Raw genomic sequence first — 7,456 nt, 5'->3', positions numbered from 1 at the left:
GAGAAGGGAATTTTTTTATATATATATATATATATGCATACATCATTCAATCACGCTAGCTTAACTTCTTTTGGTTGTGTGCCTGTGGTACAGGATTTGGAGGTTTGTATGATTTTTATTTATTTATATTTTTTTTTACCATCCCATTGTCTTCCTCCACACTTTGTTTAACTCAAAGTAAATTCACATGTTGAAACTCTTCGTAGTGCATCAGCGTCATTGTAACCACCTGGGCTAGCATTACCTTAATCCACCCTACAACACCTGAAGGCCTGAAGCCACTGCAAACACATTCATAACTGACAGTATAATTGATCACTCATAAGCTTTGAACACTTTTTTTCCCCCTCAAATATGAGTTATCTGCCAAGATAAAGTAGAATATCTGCAAGTCAGGTTTCTCTCTCTCTCACTCACACATACACGACTATTGAGGGGAATATTTTCGATCATACTTGGGTGTGTAACCACACAATTCTTCCTCCTAACATCTCATCCATGTCCACAAATCAGTCACTGTTCTGGGTTTTTGATTAGAAAAATTTACGACAATGTTTTCCTGCTCAAGGCTGCCAAGGTCCCCTCAAAGACAATGAAGCTCAACAATGTCAGCAAAGGGTCTTTCTTAAGTTTTGCTGAAATGAATGTGCTTAAAGTGACTAAATGATTTTTGTAAATATGCTGTTATGAATGACTAATGCTAAAGCACACATGAAAGGCTTTATTTAACTTTTTTTTTTATAGAGCTTCTTCCAGTGTCTCTGTTTATGGTGAAAGTAAGCAAATGCCTTGTCTTTGAGTATCAACACAAGTGAATACTTTAAGACCTCTGCTTGGGTTCCGCTCAGCAACAGGTATGTTACAGCACGAGGGAAAAAGAATGATGAGAACTAATTGAAGAAGCACCTGGTCAAGTGATTTATCAAAGCCCTGCAGCTGGAAAGAAGCTTTTACCCATGAGGGAAATCAACACTTTTCACTGACGAGCATCTTAAAACAGCAATATGCACCTGGTGGCAGAAAATGAGACACTGAAGAAAGAAGAAGAACAAAAGAAAAATGCAGAGTAAAATGACGTTTATAAAGCACTAATTTAACAATCAGGAGTGCTTAGAGGTATATGCACAGAGCATCAGGAATGCTTTCAGCAAATAGGCTAAAGAGTAACAGCAGTGATAGAGATAAGCAAGTGTGAACTTGAGAGCAGAATTTTCTTCCCTTTACAGATTTAATATTTTTCATTCATTGCTTCTTTGTTCTTCACCACAATCCTGTTTGATAATCTCTACAGAGAGCATCAGTTTGTGCTTGACATTACCACACACAGTTTAATAACTTCCTCACCTGCAGACTCAGATGTAAGCACTACTTCTTTTGAAATAACTGATGGGAAGATATATTTCAATCACTTTTTATTTATTGTTTTTTTTTATGAGGTAGATTTTATCTATTGTGCAATACTTAAGACAAAACATTTAGAAGAGAGAAGAGCATTTGGGAGAAAGATTTTGCATTTGGAAGCAATTGTCCATTTAGCCAATATTATATTTTTTTTAGAGGAAGATGAATGTTATTCCGCTAAAAGATCATTAACCAGTCAGTTCTTTAAAACCTGCACTCTGGACTTGTATAAGAATTCAACTTATAGAATGAAAAGAGAAAAAAATATAAATAAAACTTTCCCAGTAATCACAGCCAACAAATGTTGGCAGAGTAGTTTGTTACAAATGTAACAAACTACTCTTTCTTCTCTGATCTCCGTAATTATTACTTTCATCCAAATAACGGCCACTAACTGGGTTGATTCTTCTTTCCTCATATGTTCTCCTTGAACTCAAGAGATTTTTTTCTAAGCGTTTTTTTTTAAACACCCACACCAGCCAGTTTTCCGCCAAGAACAAAGCCAATTTCAAACTCCCTTAACTCCCCATTTTCGCAGCATTATTACGCTTGGCTCGGACATCACCAAGCTAGTGAAATGCCCAAAGGCACCGACTTGCTGTCAACTCGCTGGCTGATTCTCTAACAAGCAAACAGGTGTACATGATAAAGTGTGCATTGAGTTTTTATGCGAATGGCAATGCATACACATGATGAAAATGAAACCACCAAAATAAGATACAACATCGACTCATATTTATGCACTTTTGTCTGTGTGTGTGTGGATCAATGTGCATTCATTTCATTGGGCGCGACAGTTTCAGTCTGCTTGATTTGTACACAAGTTTATCAGGAATCTCAGGGAGCAAGTGCACCTTCGCATTCCCTCAGGTGCTTCCATACTCCAGAGGTAATAGCCTCTTAAATCACTCAATGATGACTGAGGGGACCAGCATGCTTCCTGACCCTCTAAAAGCACTACAGTCAATTACAAGACCTGCTTAGAGGTATTTCACTCGAGTTATAAGACATACTCACACATATAAACACAAAGAACTGCATTACTTAGATAATGTCACAACCAGATAAATCTACTTCTGACTTTACCCCAGGCTGGGTATGACTCTTAACGCTGTGAAAGTCTCTGATCAGTCAACCATCCACTTGTACTTGAGCAGCTATAGATGCATATATAGATATATCAGTTGGCTGTCCTCACTGCGAGGCCTTTCCACTCCAGTTCATGTAATTTTTTGACAATCCGTCAAACACACACATCAAGGTTCTCATAATAATTCAATCTACTAGCAATGTGTCCTTTAACCTGTGGACCATTCTGTGATCCAGAGGTTGCTATATTTGAAAAGGCTGGAAATAAGTTTCTTCTCTCTCATATTTTCAAGTGCAGTAGCATCACCATGTGGCATCTTGCTCATGAGCAAGTGAAGTACAAGGAGTTGCTTTCATCTTTATATACATCTGTGCATCACACTGATGAACAGGATAAATACTAAGGAATAATAATAATAATAAAAACCCCACACACCACTGTCAAAAGTCATGCATACACACAGCACCCTGTACTTAACCACCACTACAGTGGCTGTACACAGTGTACATCACTGCAGGCAAGGTTACCTTTGTTACTTTGGCTCCTCTTGCCAGATGCCTCTGTAGGTACTTCCCCCTCGAGCACTTTGCAGGCGCTGTAAGAGGCGTCCATGTGCACACCTCTCTTAGTGGGGAGGCACACAGTTGCATTATCGCGTGCACGCGAGCTCACGGTCGCATCCGCACACGCTCGGGTACGCGGTCCGCCATTGTAGTTCCTCATAAACATACACACTCGTGCGCACAAAAAAAAAAAAAAAAAAAAAAAAAAGAATGTTTGATTTAGGTTAAGAAAGCGCAGTCAAGTGTCAGAAGCAATTTAACAAAAATCAAAAAAAAAAAAAAAAGCAAAAAAAAGCCCACACACACAGCACACCCCCACCACCCCTGGGTGATGAACAACATCTGCTTATCCATCCCTCCGTCCCTGCCCCTGGCGTGGCTGCTGGCATCCTCCTGGCTGCCCTGCCACAATGTCATTCTGTCTGCCTCTCTGTCACCCATTACTAAAATGTGTAGTGACAATCAGAATTTTTCAACACAGAGCCCCTTTTTGCTTTTATCGCCATGATGAGGCCAGCAGCTCTGACCTGCACTGTGACCTGATTGGACGACTTCTTATTTCTGCTTTAACTGCTAAAAAGTGACACATTTTAATCTGAACCAGATTTCAGTGGAAAAGAAATAACTTTTTAATTTTATCTTCATGATTAAATTGATATAACTATTGGTTTTTAATTACAAAATATACCAAACGTAAGCTATGAGTGGAAGCTGCTTTGAAATGCAGTTTTACCCCACTACTAATGCTTTAAAGAAACATATAAAAAGTATATATTCATCCTCAATAGTCTGCTCTCTCCATAGCTTTTTTTTTTTCTCCCCTTCTGTATGAACATCTTCTCTTTCACACCTAGAGTAAGCTAAGCTAAACAATTGGCTCTGATGTTGGCTAATTGGGCCGGGCTCCTGTGGCGAGGTGCGGGCAAAGCGCTTGATGAGGCATAAAATGATGATTAATTAATTTACTGCTCAGTTGGTCGTCAAACTGAGAGCTTTATGAGGCTCCCAGCAGTGAGCTAGCCAAACCCAGCATACAGCAGAAACACACGCATGCACGCACGTCTTAAACATACCAACAGCTCAGCCTCCGCATTTGTAGACATACACACACCACGCACGCACGCACTCTTGGTGCTCCCTATGGTTAGTACAATGCACAAAAGTGAGCTACCCTGCCTTTGCAATGACCTGAGCTGGAAACTTGATGGATATGCACTCTCTTTCAGTCGGATGTGTCTGAGAAACTGTACATAAATAATTTCAAAAGCCTATGCAGCGTATTGTTTTTTGTAAAAAAAAATATATTGATATATTTCAATTCAGCGTTTAATTACATTCGATTTCATTATTTCCCCATTCATTTTGACTGTATTTGGATGTGGGGAAAAAAAAAAAAAACTTTAGAAAACACCTTTTGACCAATTTTGAAAGCCTAAGTGATATTTATAAATTTCAGATTTCTTTGCTTTGTGTACATTTCAATTAAACTGTAAAACGTAGATTGTAAATAGAGATTCAAATTATTACAACGCCATCTGGACGCACACATTACTGTAAACATTAATGATTCTAAAATACAGACATCAGTCTAATGTAATTGTTAGATATGGAAAATTAAAAAAAAGCACATTAAAAAAATTATATTGATGTCAAATAAATTAGATTTTTGAGTTGCCTGACTCTTACTGTTCTGTCTCAAACATATAGGGGCAGAGAAGGTTTTAAAGAAAAGGAAAACTATCAGAGATTAAAGTGAAGCGATATGTATCAGGTAGAGAAGCAACTGAACTCTCACTATCTGCTGCATCTTCAATCAACTGTGTTTATTTGCCTTTATCAGTGGGACCTATTACCTGATATGCTGACCTTTCAACACAGCTACGTTGTTTTATATGATGAGTGATATGCTAATGTGGCTAAGAAAGTAAGAGGAAAATTCAAGTGGATTTTTGGGATGAAACAAATACTTAAAAGTTTTATCAAGAGCTCTTTGAATCTAGTGTGTAGGTATTGCAAAACACCGATAACCTCCTGTTGGAATTATCCATCACAAACACCACATGTAGCTGTTTTCATTCGCTATGACTGGACGATTTCCCCCATTTACTTGTATGAACAATCACATTTCAGTGGTGGTGGTGATAGTTTTCCGTCATGCTGGTTAAAACATAATTATTAAGTCATCTAAGGTATGTTAAATGGCAGTGGCTGCCTGTTACAACACCAGCCCCTCCACACCAAAAATGGTGAAGGAGAACATATGTACAGTCCCTGTGGTAAACAGAAAATCCAAATTTCTAATTTGCATAAAGCTGGGGATATTTATGTCTAAACATTTTAATGGCTGAGATGCTTTGATGAGACACTGACCACCTACTGAAGGTATTTTAAAAAGCAACATGTTTCGAAATCACTAAAACTTCTCATCACACTTAGTTTGAAACTTGTTTATTTTGATATCAGAGAGAGCGACAGAGTTTAGCCGATACATATCACAGACTAAGTTTTCCATTATGGGTTCTTCGTTATTAGCTCTCTGAGATTTAACATTATTGTTCTTCTGAACATCAGCAACCCAACAATGAATATAAGTTTAAATTATAGGCAGGTTAGTTTTTCTATGTGTTATTTTTTTATTTTCTTGTTTTACCAATTAGTACAAGTGCAGTTTCTGCATTGAGGGGGAGGAGAAATAATTGGATTTGAGGCAAACATGCTGAGTTGTGTTGCTCTTCCTGTCTGGTTTTCATACTACAGTACTTTTGGTGACTATGCACTACATTTTGTTATGTCTGTTTGTGAATTGAATGAAGACTCACCTCCATAAATCCTATGTAGTCAACATTTGATATTTACTATTGTGATGTTTTTAAAAGTCCCTGAAAACGCTCCTCGCCTAATTCACTGATGTCTGCCTTCAAATTTAAAGCAATAGCAGAGTCATGTCTTAGGTTATTTTGTCATAACTCTTTTTTTAAAATGTTTTTTTTTTTTTTTCATCAGACAGCTGTATAACCCATATAGTATGTTGTCACAGAACAGAGAGTATGAACAATTAAGACAAACAGAATAACTGTGTTTGTTTCCTGTAGTTTATTTTGAAAACACAATTTAGAGCAAGATAACACCATGTTCTATGCAGGTGCACATACTTTTTTTTTTTTGGGACATGACAAGATGCTTGTAGCTGCAGGTGAAGAGTCTTGGCAAAGACTTAGAAGCAGACTCCTTGGCAAGCTTCAGACTCATCACACATCAAAGCCCGAGCCTTGAAGAAATGGGGAACAGGCTTTGTCGTGTATCTGAAACTGTGACTGTGCTTCTGTGAGCTTGAAACTGTGTTGCAGAACAGTTGTCAGCAGGATACTGTCATATTATATTTGTTATATATATTTTTTCCCACAATCATGCTCTAAAGGCATTTACAATAACTTATTCAAAACACAATTGCATGGAAACATTTCAGTCAAAGCATTTATGTTTAAAGGCAAGCATGTTTTGATTAAAAAAAAATCCTATTTTATGCAGCTGTGTGTGGGAATATATTTTGGTAAATGAAAAATCATCTAAAAAAATCCAGAAAAACGACCATGGAATGAAAGGAAACTATACACTGTTTAGATCTGAGTCTCTCCTGTATATCTGCTTAACGTTTATTCCATATTATACTGTATAGCTTGGAAGTGAGAAGTCATATTTTATTCTTTTCTTATGCTTTATCTTTAATTTATTTTTAGCCGCAAAAGCAATTGGTTTCTTGAGTTCAGATAGAAATAAGTCAATGATGCTTTGTGATACCTTCTAAAAGATTACATGTTACTTGTTACTTCAGTTTTGGTGTGGGATTTTGGCAACGACATATTACATTATTACATGGTTAAGAAAAGTGGCAAGAGCTGGCCGGTTTTATATATATATATAAATATATATATATAGCATGATATATATATATATATATATATATATATAAACTTTTCTCTTGAGTCATCGCAACATCTCTACATGAGTCAGGGCCTTCAGTGTGACCGCTGGTACATGGTCTGTAATTGGAAATGACAAATGGTCTTTCATGTCTTCTTAATGTCCTCAGATGTTTGGTCACATTCTTTCTTTTGTCTTTCAGGTGTGAGTCCTTTCCATTACAGGGCATTCTTTTGGGGCTGACAAACAAGGAAAAAGTATTGTTAAACAGCCGTGGCCACCAAGAGTAAGAGAGTGTTTAGCTTGAGGCAATGTCCTCAGGACACAGTGCAGCAAACCTCCATGGACGCCCATCTATAAAAGATTTACAGAGCGTATTGGTGCATCGGAAAGTCCCCTCAAGTAGTTCTGTTTTGGAAGACATCAGAACGAGGGTGCCTATGTTCTCCTGACCCTCTGCTGTGTCAGAAATGTTTCACCT

General features: G+C 37.5%; 1 long non-coding RNA gene across 2 annotated transcripts in view; it reads right to left on the bottom strand.

The window, feature by feature from the left end:
- Nucleotides 1–7,456, bottom strand: part of LOC103146760 (uncharacterized) — a 128,730-nt gene that overhangs the window by 38,108 nt on the left and 83,166 nt on the right. The window contains exon 4 of one of the 2 annotated variants that reach the window (XR_477275.2): nt 7,067–7,214. The exons of the other annotated variant lie outside the window; for it this stretch is intronic. This is a non-coding gene — a long non-coding RNA (uncharacterized LOC103146760). Of the gene's footprint in view, nt 1–7,066; nt 7,215–7,456 lie in introns of those variants that run through there. 2 annotated transcript variants of the gene reach the window in all.

The sequence above is a fragment of the Poecilia formosa genome, unplaced genomic scaffold, assembly GCF_000485575.1.
Source record: "Poecilia formosa unplaced genomic scaffold, Poecilia_formosa-5.1.2 Scaffold0, whole genome shotgun sequence".
Taxonomy (NCBI): domain Eukaryota; kingdom Metazoa; phylum Chordata; class Actinopteri; order Cyprinodontiformes; family Poeciliidae; genus Poecilia; species Poecilia formosa.
Note: the sequence above shows the minus strand (reverse complement) of the source record. Positions and strands in the feature narration are given on the sequence as shown.